Source organism: Schistocerca nitens, chromosome 1, assembly GCF_023898315.1.
Source record: "Schistocerca nitens isolate TAMUIC-IGC-003100 chromosome 1, iqSchNite1.1, whole genome shotgun sequence".
Classification (NCBI taxonomy): domain Eukaryota; kingdom Metazoa; phylum Arthropoda; class Insecta; order Orthoptera; family Acrididae; genus Schistocerca; species Schistocerca nitens.
Genome location: NC_064614.1, coordinates 15,756,802 through 15,774,394, shown reverse-complemented (window position 1 = coordinate 15,774,394; position 17,593 = coordinate 15,756,802).

The window sequence follows — 17,593 nt, the reverse complement described above, 5'->3', positions numbered from 1 at the left end:
AATGCTGCCTTACCATTTACAATTCTCCCACTTGTATCTGTGTAGTCACCATCTAATATTTTTTTTTGTATTTATACAGTGATCTCCAACAGTACAAACATGTACATTAATGTATAAACACCTGAAGATGGGCGCAAGCCCGAAACCCGTCGTGTGACAAATAAATAATCTTTTATTGTGACTGGTAGCTGATATTTTTCTACACCCAATAAAGGAACAGTCACGGAGTTCAACAACATCCACTATGGGTAAAATTCAGTGTAGCAGTTGTTACGTTACTGAGAAACGTGACATAAAATTCTGGACTGCATCTTTTAACAATGTTGGGAACCACAAAAGAAAAATAAAGCAGAGAATGACTTTAGTTTTAGCTTATTTATTGAGCTCTGGTACACGTGGAGAATGAATAGACGCTCGCGGGCTACGAAATAAGTGGAGTGTGATATATAATCAATTAGAAGAGCGATCTCTAAAATAAAAAGTGCTCCTTCCATTTCTACATCGGCCACTTTAACTTCTACATTGATATTCCTTTGAACTGTGTAGCCTAAAAAGTTTGTGGAGACGTAGCAATAGACGTTCTACAAATAAAATAATCCTTGTGTCTTGCAATGCAAATATGGTACTGGACATTTTCTTTCTTCATTCCCTATTTTCTAGATGCTACAACAGACCTGATGTTGCAAACAAAGTTGTATCTACGAGTATAGCCAATGATGTAGCAACAAATATTAATTTAAAATGTTTTAGCGTATCTCAGCGTTATGCTGTTTAGCGAAGGAAAGTGGGAGAGGAGAAGAATAGAGAAATAAGAAAAGACCGAAGAAGAGTAGTTTCATGTTAAAGGGGAAAACATTATTAAAAAATCTGCGTTTAACGTACTGGATAGCAAGCAGGAAAACAGAAATACAAGTCACTTAGGAATAAAATAAATAGGAAGTGCAGGGAAGCTAAGGCGAAATGGCTACATGAAGAATATAAATAAATCGAAAAAGAAATGACGGTCGGAAAGACTGACTCAACATGCAGAAAAGGCAAAACAGCCTTCGATGACATTAAAAGCAAGAATGGTAACATTAAGAGGGCAATGAGCGTCCCACTGTAAAATGCAGAGGAGAGGGCGGATGGGTGGAAAGAGTAAATTGGAGGCCTCTATGAGGACGAAGACATACCCGAAGACGTGATAGAAGAAGAAACAGGAGTCATACAGAAGACATGGGGGACCCAGTATTAGAATCAGAATTTGAAAGACCTTTGGAATAATTAAAATCGACTAAGGCAGTAGTGACAGATAACATTCCTTCAGAATTTATAAAATCATTGTGGAAAGTGATTACAAAAAGACTTTTCACGTTGATGTGTAGAATGTATGAGACTGACGATATACCACCTAACTTTCAGAAAAACATCATCCACACAATCCCGTAGATTGCAAGAGCTGAAAAGTGTGAGAATTATCGCTAAATCTGCTTGACAGGGCATGCCTCCAAGTTACTGACAGGAAGTAAGGAAGTGTTAGGTGACGATCGGTTTCCCTTTCACAAAGGCAAAGGCACCACCAAAGAGGCAATTCCGACGTTTTGGTTGATAATGGAAGCGTGACTAAAGAATCAAGACGCTTACACCGGACTTGTCGACCTGGAAAAAGTGTTCGGAAATGTAAAACGGTGAAAAATGTTGGAAACTATGAGAAAAACAGGGTTATAGGAAACGATTGGTAATATACTTGTACAATATATACAACAACCAAGAGGGAACAATAAGACTGGAACAACAAGGATGAAGTGCTCGGATTAAAAGGGTGTAAGGCAGGGGTGTAGTCTTTCGTCCATACTGTTCAATCTGTAAATCGAAAAATCAATGAGGGAAATAAAAAAATGTTTAAGAGTGGTATAAATATCTGGGGTGAAAGGGTATCAATACCAAGATTCTCTGGTGACATTGTCATCCTTGGCGAAAGTGAAGAAGAATTATAGGATCCGTTGAATGGAATGAATAGCCTAATGAGTACAGAACATGGATTGAGAGTAAATGGAAGAAAGACAAAAGTAATGGAAGTAGTTCATATGAGAACAGCAAGAAATTGATCATCAGAATTAAGGATCACGAAGTAGACGAAGTTAAAGAACTCTGTTACTAAGGCAGCAAAATAACCCGTGACGGACGGAACAGAAAGGACGTAAAACGCAGACTAACACTGGCAAAAAGAGCATTCATGGCCAAGAAATGTATACTAATACCAAACACAGACCAAATTTGAGGAAAAAAATTCTGTTAATGTACGTTTGGAGCACAGCATTGTATGGTAGTCAAACATACACTGTGGGAAGACCTGAACAGAAGAGAACAAAAGCATTTGAAATGTGGTGCTACAGAATGATGTTGAAAATTAGGTTGACCGAAAAGGCAAGAAATGAGGACGTTCTCCGGAGTATCGGCGAGGAAAGGAACACATTGATAACACTGACAAGAAGAATCGACATTTGTTAAGACGTCAAGGAATAAATTCATGGTACTATAGGGAGCTGTAGAGGGTGAGAACTGTAGAGGAAGAAAGAGAGATTGGAATGTAGTTGTGGTTTTTCAATCCGAAGACGGGTTTGAAGCAGCTCTTCATGCCACCCTATCCCGTGCAAGCCTCTTCGTCTACTAGTACCTACTGCAACCTACATCCTTCTGAATCTGCTAATTGAGCGGTGTGTGTGTGTGTGTGGGGGGGGGGGGGGAGACGGAAATCGAAGAACAAGAAGATAAATGACGGCAGAAGAAATCATCTCTCTCTGTCTTAGCGGACGTTACTTGGATGATGTAGGTGGAACGATATTTCCCGTCGAATTCGCGGGCGAGTGTTCCCATTGGTTGCTGGAAGGCCACGGAAGAAACTTTGAGCTCTTTATAGAAAATAAGTCAGTTAACAAGGGATCCGTAGGTTGCGCTTTTGACGCTAGCCATTTGGGCTATTGTGTTGCATCTGGATGTCAGGCCCATGATTGGCCAGGATGTCCGCAAAAAAGTGCGTCCTCTCGTGGATGTCGGGGAGCGAACTTGGGACTGCTGGGGATGGGGCGAACTACAGTCTGGACTTGTTGTAAATGCTATTGGTCGGTGGGGACACGCTGTGCAGCCGTACCGAAAGGCAATGACGGTGAGACGCAGTGCGAATGTTTGCTAGCGGACTGCTAGTTAGGTGGCGATCCGAGCTTGTTCGTAATCACAAGTCTTTGTAGCACTTTCTTTCTGAATTTCTGAAACCTTTGCCATATGTCGTACGAAAGTTTTTACATCGCTCTGTTTTAGACTGACCAATATATTCGTTCTCTTGCTTCAACAACTGTAGCTCATATCCTTTCATTTCTCGCTCTGCTCTTGTGGTGTGCGACCTGATTAACGAAACTGTAAGTTTACCAACCCCGAAAATCTCTCTGAATGAGAAGCAGTAACTTTCTTTCTTTTTCTTTGCCTTCAGCAACGTTTATCTCTGTTGCAGCGTGTTGGATCATGCACAAGCTTATAAAATCCTTTCTCTTGTTCCAACAGATGCACCCCCCTCCCTCCAGCTATGCTGATCATTTTGTTTATTATGTTATTTCCAGGTCTTAATTTTGTAAGGGACAATAGGACATAAGAACATTGATTGTTACGCAGTTCAACTTTCCTTCATGTAAACGCTGGCCGAGTGGTTCTAGGCGCTTCAGTCTGGAACCGCGCGACCGCTACGGTTGTAGGTTCGAATCCTGCCTCGGGCATGGATGTGTGTGATGTCCTTAGGTTAGTTACGTTTAAGTAGTTCTAAGTTCTAGGGGACTGATGACCTCAGATGTTAAGTCCCATAGTGCTCAGAGCCATTTGAACCATTTGAACCTTCATGTAAAAGTAACTGTTAATAAATCCATAGATGTGAATTCAGTTTTTTTTCAAGGCTCCCCCCCCTTCCAATCATTTTCAGATGCATCAGGCAACAGACTTAGAAATACACTATGTGATCAAAAGTATCCAGAAACCCCCCAAAACATACGTTTTTTGTATTAGGTGCATTGTGCTGCCGCCTACTGCCAGGTACGCCATATCAGCGACTTCAAAAGTCATTAGACATCGTGAGAGAGCAGAATGGGGCGCTCCGCGGAACTCACGGACTTCGAACGTGGTCAGGTGATTAAGTGTCACTTGGGTCATACATCTGTACGCGAGATTTCTACACTCCTAAACATCTCTAGATCCACTGTTTCGGTGTGATATTGGAAGTGAAAACGTGAAGGGACACGTACAGTACAACAGTACAAAAGCGTACAGGCCGATCACGTCTGTTGACTGAAAGAGACCGCCGACATACCATCATACAGGAATTCCAAATTGCATCACGATCCACTGCAAGTACTATGATAGTTAGGCGGGAGGTGAGTAAACTTGGATTTGATGGTCGAGCGGTTGCTAATAAGCCACACACCACGCCGATAAATGCCAAACGACGCCTCGCTTGGTATAAGGAGCGTAAACATTGGACGAATGAGTAGTGGAATAACGCGTGGAGTCACGAATCACGGTACACAATGTCGCGGTCAGATGGCAGGATATGGGAATGGCGAATGCCCAGTGACCGTCATCTGCCAGAGTGTGTAGTGCCAACAGTAAAATTTGGAGGCGGTGGTGTTATGGTGTGGTCGTGTTTTTCATGGAGGGGGCTTGCATCCCTTCTTGTTTTGCGTGGCACTATCACATGTCACAGCACAGGTCTACATTGATGTTTTAAGCACCTTCCTGCTTCCCACTGCTGAAGAGCAATTCGGGGATGACGACTGCATGTTTCAACACGATCGAGCACCTATTCAGAATGCGCGGCCTGTGGCGGAGTGGTTACACGACAGTAACATCCCTGTAATGGACTGGTCTGCGCAGCTGTGGAACAGCTTTGGGATGTTTTGGAACGCCGACTTCGTGCCAGGCCTCACCGACCGACATCGATACCTCTCCTCAGTGTAGCAGTCAGTGAAGAATGGGCTGCCATTTCCCAAGAAACCTTCCAGAACCTGATTGAACGTATGCCAGCGAGAGTGGGAGCTGTCTTCAAGGCTAAGGGTGGGCCAACACCACACTGACTTCGAGCATTACCGGTAGAGGGCGCCACGAACTTGTAAGTCATTTTCAGCCAGGTGTCCGGATAGTTTTGATCATATAGTATATACAAGATATGGGTAAATACCGTGTTTGTGTCCATAAGGCCAATTGTGCTGCTTGTTTGAAGTTGGATTAGGTTAAAGAAATTGTTTTATTTGCTATAAGGCCATAAATTCTTCCAGCTTTAATTAACCACAGTGTGACCATTGGACTGATGGTGTACAGCACCATCGTCAATGGATCTGGTAAGAGTATAATACGATTACTGTCAGATTTTTGCCTATTTTCAACCAGGAATACAGCTTAAGATCAGTAGTTTACCATTAGATCACTCCAAGCTACCAGACACTAAAATCACAGTAGTTATCTTATTATTCTTTGTTTGCGCAGCAATTGTTATCATTTGTATGATCCGATATGCGCCAACCACTGTGATTTCCTGTAGCATTCGCTAGTGGAATTTATTTCAGAAAAACTGAAGTATCAAGTGAATAAATCTTGATACTGGTGTTTGTCGTTTAAAGATTCCCTACCACAGTGACGCAAAACGCGATTTCCCAAATTAACTTATTCTTGGATATATTCTTCCCTTTGAACTATTCAGAACCTAGCACCCTTTTACAAGGCATTTATCTGCTATACCTACTTACATTTAATTCCTTCTAATTCACGCTAAATATAGGTCTAGCAAAATAAGAAAAAAAAAAACCGCTCATAACTTGAAAGTGGCGATACGTCAGTAAAAGACAGCTCTGATAACTGGAAGCTGTTTTGAGGTCGGGTTACTTGCGAAATTCCAATGGACCCCTTTTATGTAGCTTGTAAGTTACGATAGCGCATTTGGTTCTGAACTTATGCAAATGAGCCGTAACGAATTATACTTTGCATTAACTTCAAATGAGTATAAGTAATTCTTCAATTACTTAATATTGAGTTTACACTGACAAAACAGTCCTTTTTAAGGAAGATATGCACTTTTATCATTATTTTTCAAACAAAATGAACGAAACATTATTTCCAAATCTTCCGAAAACTATACAGCTTTGTTAATACTTGACTGGATTAGTCACATCTTACGAACTTTAGTGCCTTCAGTATGATAATTGTGGGACTGGACTTGCAACAGCATCAGGGTAAAGAAAGTCTACCACACATTGCACAAATAGTGGGGATGGACAAAAATGTGGAAAAAGCGAGAAACCCATGCTTCACCATAAATGCAGATGCTAGCCAAGCCAAGCCTCCATGTGTTGTATTTGATCATTAACGGCACCGGTGCAGTGTCCTCAACACACTGCAAGGGTCAGTCACGGACTTAACTGTGCTCTGTGTTGTTGTGAGGGTGAACAACATCGTCAGTTAAGTTACAACACGGCGCGACAGACTGCCACTGAAGAGAATTGTGACGAAAAATAAGAGGACGACAGATGCAAATCTCACTGCAGAACTGAATCACGAACCCTGTCAGCAAGAAAACAACGATAACGGAGCCCCAGAAGCAGGAAATTACAGAGCAAGCTACAAGTCCAAAACCACTCGTCACTGATGCAACCGCCCATAACAAGAGAATATGGTGCTGAAGCCTTAAAACCTGCGACTGCAGAGCAATGGAATGAAATCATTTCGTCAAATGATTCTTGTCGGACACTGTTTCCAACTTCTGGCCTAATTTGCTTCCCAAGAGCGACGCATGACGGTTGTTCGGTGACGATTTTAGCAGTCATGTCGTGGTATTCCTTGGACTTCATGGTTACTCTGCTAGGTTGCATTACTGCTAAAGATCATTTGACTATTTTGGCTGATCAGCTCCATCCGGTCATACAACATTCGTTCCCCAGTTGTGATCCTGTTACCCAAGACGACAGGACCCGTGTTCACGCAACTCACATTGTGAACGTGAGGATGAGTTGTCGGATCTGCGTGGCCACCACGGTTGTTGTTGTTGTGGTCTTCAGTCCTGAGACTGGTTTGATGCAGCTCTCCATGCTACTCTATCCTGTGCAAGCTTCTTCATCTCCCAGTACCTACTGCAACCTACATCCTTCTGAATCTGCTTAGTGTATTGATCTCTTGGTCTCCCTCTACGATTTTTACCCTCCACGCTGCCCTCCAATGCTAAATTTGTGATCCCTTGATGCCTCAAAACATGTCCTACCAAACGATCCCTTCTTCTAGTCAAGTTGTGCCACAAACTTCTCTTCTCCCCAATCCTATTCAATACCTCCTCATTAGTTACGTGATCTACCCATATAATCTTCAGCATTCTTCTGTAGCACCACATTTCGAAAGCTTCTATTCTCTTCTTGTCCAAACTATTTATCGTCCATGTTTCACTTCCATACATGGCTACACTCCATACAAATACTTTCAGAAACGACTTCCTGACACTTAAATCTATACTCGATGTTAACAAATTTCTCTTCTTCAGAAACGATTTCCTTGCCATTGCCAGTCTACATTTTATATCCTCTCTACTTCGACCATCATCAGTTATTTTGCTCCCTAAGTAGCAAAACTCCTTTACTACTTTAAGTGTCTCATTTCCTAATCTAATCCCCTCAGCATCACCCGATTTAATTTGACTACAATCCATTATCCTCGTTTTGCTTTTGTTGATGTTCATCTTATATCCTCCTATCAAGACACTGTCCATTCCGTTCAACTGCTGTTCCAAGTCCTTTGCTGTCTCTGACAGAATTACAATGTCATCGGCGAACCTCAAAGTTTTTACTTCTTCTCCATGAATTTTAATACCTACTCCGACTTTTTCTTTTGTTTCCTTTACTGCTTGCTCAATATACAGATTGAATAACATCGGGGAGAGGCTAGAACCCTGTCTCACTCCTTTCCCAACCACTGCTTCCCTTTCATGCCCCTCGACTCTTATAACTGCCATCTGGTTTCTGTACAAATTGTAAATAGCCTTTCGCTCCCTGTATTTTACCCCTGCCACCTTCAGAATTTGAAAGAGAGTATTCCAGTTAACGTTGTCAAAAGCTTTCTCTAAGTCTACAAATGCTAGAAACGTAGGTTTGCCTTTTCTTAATCTTTCTTCTAAGATAAGTCGTAAGGTTAGTATTGCCTCACGTGTTCCAACATTTCTACGGAATCCAAACTGATCTTCCCCGAGGTCCACTTCTACCAGTTTTCCCATTCCTCTGTAAAGAATTCGCGTTAGTATTTTGCAGCTGTGACTTATTAAACTGATAGTTCGGTAATTTTCACATCTGTCAACACCTGCTTTCTTTGGGATTGGAATTATTATATTCTTCTTGAAGTCTGTGGGTATTTCGCCTGTCTCATACATCTTGCTCACCAGATGGTAGAGTTTTGTCATGACTGGCTCTCCCAAGGCCATCAGTAGTTCTAATGGAATGTTGTCTACTCCCGGGGCCTTGTTTCGACTCAGGTCTTTCAGTGCTCTGTCAAACTCTTCACGCAGTATCTTATCTCCCATTTCATCTTCATCTACATCCTCTTCCATTTCCATAATATTGTCCTCAAGTACATCGCCCTTGTATAAACCCTCTATATACTCCTTCCACCTTTCTGCCTTCCCTTCTTTGCTTAGAACTGGGTTGCCATCTGAGCTCTTGATATTCATACAAGTGGTTCTCTTCTCTCCAAAGGTCTCTTTAATTTTCCTGTAGGCAGTATCTATCTTACCCCTAGTGAGACAAGCCTCTACATCCTTACATTTTTCCTCTAGCCATCCCTGCTTAGCCATTTTGCACTTCCTGTCGATCTCATTTTTGAGACGTTTGTATTCCTTTTTGCCTGCTTCATTTACTGCATTTTTATATTTTATATATATTTTATATTTTCTCCTTTCATCAATTAAATTCGGTATTTCTTCTGTTACCAGATCTGAATATTACTGAGCCTTTGTAACCTTCCTTGGAGAGAACGGTTCAAATGGCTCTGAGCACTATGGGACTTAACATCTATGGTCATCAGTCCCCTATAACTTAGAACTACTTAAACCTAACTAACCCAAGGACATCACACAACACCCAGTCATCACGAGGCAGAGAAAATCCCTGATCCCGCCGGGAACCGAACCCAGGAACCCGGGCGCGGGAAGCGAGAACGCTACCGCACGACCACGAGCTGCGGACGCGAGAACGGTGTGTAATCGCTATCCACATCTATCCCTGTTAAGTGGACTCATCACTGATATGCAGGGATAATCGTATAAGATTTCCTTGAAAACCCTAAAAGTCCTGTATTTATGCAGTCCGAGACTACTGGAAGTTGTTTTGAATGCCGACGGGTTTCCTACACCGTATTAGGCATGGTAATACGTTGTGTTTCCATAATTTTGTCCACACCCTATACATCCACATACTGATTTTCAGTTACCCAAAACAAAGGTCTGGGAAGAAATACTTCTCGTACACCTGTGTTGCAAACCGATATTTATCTGTCGCTATCTGCACGATTTCGAACAGTTAAGTAAACGGCTCAAGAATATTCTTAGTATTTGCCCTGAGAGATGGATGGCACTTCATGTTTAACCATTGGTACGGGCTTCATATGTATTCAGATCTTTTACTCCCATTTAATGTAGATCACATGCACTTGAGAACTATTCAAGTATCAGTCGTAAAACTATTCTGTAAGCAATCTCTTTTTAAAGGGAGTGTCTCAGTATCCTGCCAGACAAAAGTGTCACTCCATTTACTTTACCTGCAACATTTAAACAAATGCAGGGAAACACCTTAATAAATTCACTAACCATGTACTTCTATGCTACTAAACGGAAGCTTATAAACTGCTCGGAGAGACTAACTACCGTTAGAACTGATATCGTAATTCATTAGTTTCTCCACTCAAGCCGCTAACACATTGTTCCATCTGGTTCAATTTACTTTCCTTCTTTTCCCTAGCGCTTATTCCGTCTAGTACAGGATCTGTTTAGTCAGAATTTAGCAAATTTTGTGTCATTTCTGCCATTTTCCCTGCAGCTTTGCCCACATATCTCTTCAACAGCTATACTGAACACACCTCATCCTGCTCCCCTCTGTTTCCACCTGTTCCCCACTCTGTCTCTATACCTCATCCTCCTACCTCTACTTGCCTAACTCATCCTCATCACAATCTCCTGTCCCTTCATCTCCTACCTCTCCTCACTTTGTCCATTTCCTTCCCCCTCTCTCTGACCCTATATTCCTCCCCCTTCTCTCTGACTATATCCTCTCTTTCTTTACACCTCCCTTTCTACCTTTTCCACATGCCTACTACATATCTATACCTTCCACCTGTCTTAAACATCTCCCACTCCTCCCCTCTCTCTATCCATTTTCTCCTCTCCCTCACTCTGTGCGTCCCCCCTATATTAATCTTAACCTATCTCACCATCCTCATTTTTGCATGTACAGCTGGCGGTACAGTTCAATAAATCAGGGTGATAATACTCCCACCGCACAGCTGTCATCCAGGGCTGCATATATGTCAGTGGCTTGAAAATCATTTATTTGCACCTGGCATACAGGGTGATATGCAAAGCAGGTTGATGAAGTAGGTCAATACTATACCAATACAACACAACTGTAATGCAGAGCTGCCTATGTGTCAGATCGCAGAAAACCATTTCTTGCCCCTGACATGGAGGCTGCCCTGCAAAGCTGGTTGATTTGGTAGGCCAATACTGATAGCACACAATAATGCTTGTCATGCAGGTTAGCCTATATACCAAGGGCTGAAAAAAGCATATTTTTGCCGTATATCTGCGCTTATTGGAGTAACGATTTTATAAAACTCACAGTGCTGATACTTGCAAGGCTTTTTGTTTTTGTACTGAATGTGGCTGGAAATATATATATATATATATATACAGGGTGAGTCACCTAACGTTACCGCTGGATATATTTCGTAAACCACATCAAATACTGACGAACCGATTCCACAGACCGAACGTGAGGAGAGGGGCTAGTGTAATTGTTTAATACAAACCATACAAAAATGCACGGAAGTATGTTTTTTAACACAAACCTACGTTTTTTTAAATGGAACCACGTTAGTTTTGTTAGCACATCTGAACATATAAACAAATACGTAATCAGTGCCGTGTGTTGCATTGTAAAATGTTAATTACATCCGGAGATATTGTAACCTAAAGTTGACGCTTGAAACCTCCGACGTTCAGCTGCGTGTTGTAAAAAACACGGGCCACGGTCGGCGAGCAGCATCTGCAGGGACATGTTTACGATGACGACCGTGTTTACGAGTGTGGCTGTAGTGCACTGTTGTGGTTTGGTCTAGCTGTCGCAGTGTCCGCATGTAGCGCTTGCTGCTATTGTTATTCTGCGTTCGTCTCTGCACGCAGACCAACAGTAGTACACCGTGTTACCAGACGTCTGTGATAGTGTAGTGTTGTAGGAACTGTGACCATGGTGTATTCGAACTCTGAAAAGGCGGAGATGATACTCATCTGTGGCGAGTGTCGACGAAATGCAGCTGAAGCCTGCAGGGTGTATGCAGAACGGTACCCGGACAGAGAGCATCCAACGTGCCGCACATTGCAAAACATCTACCGCCAACTGTATGCAACAGGTATGGTCGTAGCACGCAAACGGGTCCGTAACAGGCCCGTCACAGGAGAAGCAGGTGCAGTTGGTGTGTTAGCTGCTGTTGCCATGAACCCACACATGAGAACACGGGAAATTGCGAGAGCCGGTCGACTGAGTCAAAGTAGTGTCATGCGCATACTGCATCGTCACCGCTTTCACCCGTTTCATGTGTCGCTACATCAGCAATTACATGGTGATGACTTTAATCATCGAGTGCAATTCTGTCAATGGGCATTAACAGAGAATGCGTTGCAGTTCTACCTGTTTACCGATGAAGCGGGTTTCGCAAACCACGGGGCAGTGAATCTACGGAACATGCATTACTGGTCCGTGGACAATCCTCGCTGGCTCAGACAGGTAGAGCGACAGCGACCGTGGACTGTAAATGTATGGTGCGGAATCATTGGCGACCACCTCATTGGTCCTCACTTCATTGCAGGGGCCCAAACAGCTGCAACATACATTGCGTTTCTACAGAATGATCTGCCAACGTTGCTCGAAAATGTCCCACTGGTAACGCGTCGACGTATGTGGTATCAGCATGATGGTGCACCTACACATTCCGCAATTGACACTAGGCTGACCCTTGACAGGATGTTCGACGGGCGTTTCATAGGACGTGGAGGACGCATAAATTGGCCAGCCCGTTCTCCTGATCTTACACCTCTGGACTTCTTTCTGTTGGGTACGTTAAAGGAGAATGTGTACCGTGATGTGCCTACAACCCCAGAGGATATGAAACAACGTATTGTGGCAGCCTGCGGCGACATTACACCAGATGTACTTCGGCGTGTACGACATTCATTACGCCAGAGATTGCAATTGTGTGTAGCAAATGATGGCCACCACATTGAACATCCATTTGCCTGACATGTCGGGACACACTCTATTCCACTCCGTAATTGAAAATGGAAACCACGTGTGTACGTGTACCTCACCCCTCATGGTAATGTACATGTGCGTCAGTGAAAAAGACCAATAAAAAGGTGTTAGCATGTGGACGTAATGTGCTGTTCCAGTCTCTTCTGTACCTAAGGTCCATCACCGTTCCCTTTGGATCCCTACGTAATTCGGTGCTCTCCGATACACACGATCGAACAGCGGAGGAGTGGTACTCAAGCGTCAACTTTAGGTTACAATATCTCCGGATGTAATTAACATTTTACAATGCAACAAACGGCACTGATTACGTATTTGTTTATATGTTCAGATGTGCTAACAAAACTAACGTGGTTCCATTTAAAAAAACGTAGGTTTGTGTTAAAAAACATACTTCCGTGCATTTTTGTATGGTTTGTATTAACCAATTACACTAGCCCCTCTCCTCACGTTCGGTCTGTGGAATCGATTCGTCAGTATTTGATGTGGTTTACGAAATATATCCAGCGGTAATGTTAGGTGACTCACCCTGTATATATATATATTCATGTAACGTACAGCCGCTACGTCGCCATCCATGACCACCAGCGGCGTACGTCGGCCCCATATGATGCCACGCAAAACAGAAGGGAACCTCCACCTTGCTGCACTCGGGGGACACCGTGTCTAAGGCGTTCAGCTTGACCACGTTCCCTGCAAACACGTCTGCGACGATTGTCTGGTTGAAGGAATATGCTACACTCATCGGTGAAGAGAACGTGATGTCAATCCTGAGCGGTTCAATAGGCATGTTGTTCGGCCCATCTGTACCGCCCCACATCGTGTCGTGTCGTGGTTGCCAAGATGGACCTCGCCGTGGACGTCGGGAGTGAAGTTGCGCATCATGCAGCCTATTGTGCACAGTTTGAGTCGTAATACGACGTCCTGTGGCTGCACTAAAAGCATTATTCGACATGGTGGCGTTGCTGTCAGGTTTCCTGCGAGCCATAATCCGTAGGTAGCGGTCATCCACTGCAGTAGTAGTCCTTGGGCGGCTTGAGCGAGGCATGTCATCGATAATTGCTGTCTCTATGTATCTCCTCCATGTTCGAACCGCATCGCTTTGGTTCACTCCGAGACGCCTGGATACCTCCCTTTCTGAGAGCCCTTCCTGGCACAAAGTAACAATACGGACGCGATCGAACCGCGGTATTGACCGTCTAGGCATGGCTGAACTACATACAACACGAGCCGTGTACCTTCTTCCTGGTGGAATGAGTGGAACTGATCGGCTGTCGGACCCCCTCCGTCTAATAGGTGCTGCTCATGCATGGTTGTTTACATCTTTGGGCGGGTTTAGTGACATCTCTGGACAGTCAAAGGCACTGTGTCTGTGGTACAATATCTACAGTCAACGGCTATCTTCAGGGGTTCTGGGAACTGGTGTGATGTAAAACGTTTTTTAGCGACTAAGAGACTATGCAGCGTCCTCAATACATTGCAAATGTCAGTCATGATCAGTAGGGTGTTCAATATAGTTGTGATTTAATTGTATCAGAGATAAGTGAATCCGAAAGTTGGCAGATGGTTGCTGCTCGTATGGTGGCTGCTTCCATAACTAAGATAAGCGAAGTATCCGGTGTTTCAAGAGACGGGGAAAGCAGGGAAACATCACGTGCTAACCCACAATGCAGACGAAAGTGTGTGCTGCGTGATCGTGACAGGTAGTCATTGAAGAGGATTATGGCGAAACATGAGAGGACCACAGCTGCAAATGTTACTGGACAATTGCATGTCACACTCACGAACCCTATAAGCAGCAAAACAACGTGAAGGAAGCTCCCTACGCTGGGAATCGCACGGCGAGCTTGAATTCCAAAAACGATCATCAGTGATGTAAACGCCTCTAACAAGAAAACGTGATGTCGAGGCCATAAAACCTGGGCTATGGAGCAATATAAGAATTTCGCTTGGTCGGATGACACTTCTTTCACTATGTTTCCAACTTCTGGCGTTCGGTGATGATTTTGGCAACCATCTCGCGTTATTCCATGGACCCCACGGTTACTCTGCTATTTTGACTGATGTGGTCTGAACCACAGTATAGTGTTTGTTCCCTAATGATGGTGCTGTGTTCCTGTTCATACAGCTCGAATCGTCCAGGAGAGGTTTTGTGAGCACGAGGACGAAATGTCGCTTCTCGCCTAGCCAGGATGCTCACCAGATCTCAATATTATTGAGCGTCTGTGGTCTACTGAGGAGAGAATGGTGCGTGATCGCTGTCCATCTCCATCACAGTTACCTCAACTTGCGACTATTTGCTGGGAGAACGTGATTCCCTTGGAAACTAGACACGACTTGATTTATTCTTTCCAAGACGGCTGGAAGCTGTTTTGAATCCCAACGGTTCTCCTGTAACGTATTAGGACTGCCAATTTGTTGTGGCTGTAGTGTCTCCATATTTTGTCCACCCCTGCAGCTGCCGCAAATTACTGGCGGAGAAATATTATCGTTGTTTCCATTCAGCAAAAGGAGGAAGGCGAATTTCCTAACACACTCATATCGCTCACCGTATCACTCGTAGCGTTTTATGGCTTGCACAGCACTTTCATTCCTTCCGGACTCTCATTTTGTTCGCTTGCTCTTTGTTTAGAGTACTGTGAACATTTTCTCTCTTCATTTAAAAGGTGTGTGAGATGCATTTTATTTTCAGTTACCTAGAACTGCATTCCGCACAGCACATTTTCTGTATAAATTAAGAAGCCAGCGACGTAATATCCATAGCAGGCAGTACGTGTGCTACAACAATGGGTTTTTAACAGTCAACTAAATAAATACACTATAAATAGTTACTGAAACAAGTGGATGAGAGTTCGATGCAGAGAATGTTCTACGGCAATTGCTAGGTCAACAAACCAGCCAGAAAGCTGGATTTTGAAGATAATCTGAGTGTTCAGTGGAAAACGGAGTATGAAACCCGTCCGGGTCTGGAATGTTTGAAATTTGAAGTTGCTGTTCACCATTGAGGGCGCTTATTTACGTTCGCGCGGCGATGAAACTGTGCTAGCGTGGCACGGACTTTCTGCGCAAAAGCACTTTTAATGGTGGGAACGAACACTATGTACAACAGTGTATTCATTGGGTGAACGTTGGCAGCGTTTCGACTGCCACTAGTGAATCACCGTCAGTCCGGTCGAAATTGGAGAGGCGTGGACGCGGCGGGCGATCAGAAGGGGCGGTGCGTGGCTCGTAATGAACTCCTCTTTATCAACGGGCGGGCCTAATTACGTGTTTATAACCTGTTGCAGGGGCAGCGCCGTTATGCAACAGTCGTGTGTGTGCTCGGGCCGTGAAAAACCTCCGCGCCCGTAATTACTGTTTAGTTTGCAGCACTTTTCGCCGAACCGCCTTTGTTTCCACCTGTAGACCGCTACTCCAGATGCCTTGCTCCTTTTGTTTCATTTTGTTCACCTTCGGGTTACGGGCGGCGAACGTGGGCGAATACAAATATTACTCTCTCAAATATGGCAGCTGTCGGTTCCGCCCACAACTTTCAGCTCTTTTTTTTCCTTCTTTTTTTTCCACATTTTTTTGCACCGGCTCGGTTGGACAAGCGGTAAACCTTGCGCGCAGATCGCGCTCGATACGGCAGGTAATTACTGTCAAGAAAATTTCCCGGTCGCCGAGGGAAAAGAATCACTGGGCTCGCTTCCCCGGCTGTGGACCGGCCACGCCCGACCCAACAGGCGGGCGACGTGGTGGGCGTTCCCCGTAGCAGGCAGCGGCGGTCGGTCGCGGTCGCGATTGCGCGCCCCCGTCCTCGCCGCGACCCGTAATTAACCTCACCCGTCTGTCGGCTCCGCAGTTCGCCGCCGCGCGACTTGCAACATGCTGACCGAGTGCAGGAAGCACTGGGAGCTGCCCGAAGTCAAACACATGCCACGTTGATGCCGTGTGTCGGTATGCGACGTTAATTAATTTTCGACCGCTATTTCGTCTTATTTTAAAGAGACTACTTGAGCTGTGTGCTTGGAAGTCTTGCGCCTTCCACGCCGGCGTGGTGTTATAGCATTACAGGTCGGGATTGATCTGTGAGGTCTTGAATATCTTATTTGTATCTGTCAGTTGGTGTGGAGAAATTGAGATTTGGAGGATTTCTTTATATAATTTTGCGTGATTAAGTCCCGACACTATGCCAAGCTGTCATTTAGTTACGTGCGATTTGCGATCTGTCATGTGTTACTTTCCGATAATAAATCATATTTTTTTCTGATTACCGTTAAAATATAATGACGATAAGTTTTAATAACTATGTAGATGACGTGACGTTATTCGTTTACTCTTAGAAAGAAAGAAAAAAAAGAGTGTTAATTGTGCGTTTATGGACGGTCAGTGTCGAGATCAGTGATTACGATTCCAGAAATAATTTAATGGACGAAGTTCAATTGCGTACGATCGTGTAGGATGAATTATGGCCTTGAAATTGGTTGTAGATGTATGCAGGTCAATTTCGTGACAGGCTAGTGAGCGTCGCGAGTGTGTCGCGGTATCAAGACTGCTTTCGCGCCGCCGATGGTTTGCTTTAAACTCGCGAAAATACAGTTTAAGTCTTAATTATCACGAAAGAGTAGAATATTTGTGCAGGACGTAAGTTTGGGTAGAAAGATCGTTTTCAAAATCCAATATAGACCCTGTTGATCGAAGTAGCCTAGCAACCCAAAAGCTCATACGTGGTTATCAGCAGAAACAGTGTGCTATTTGTTATGCACATGTTTACACTCTACATCGAGGTGTGGATGTTTTGTGGGCGCGAAATAAACATTTGAAAGCATTTGATTAAATAAAAAGGAAAAATATAGAGAAGTTTATAGGTATATTTCGTTATTTCATGAACAGTGATATTTTCTTATAGTGGTGTAGAGCCTCACGTATTATTAATTTTGTGACAGACTGATCACAAGTCGGGTTCCGGGTATGATTAAGAGTAGCTGGTTCTTAAAGTCTCAAAGGTTAAGTGAAGAATAATATCACACTTAAATAACGCAGCATCG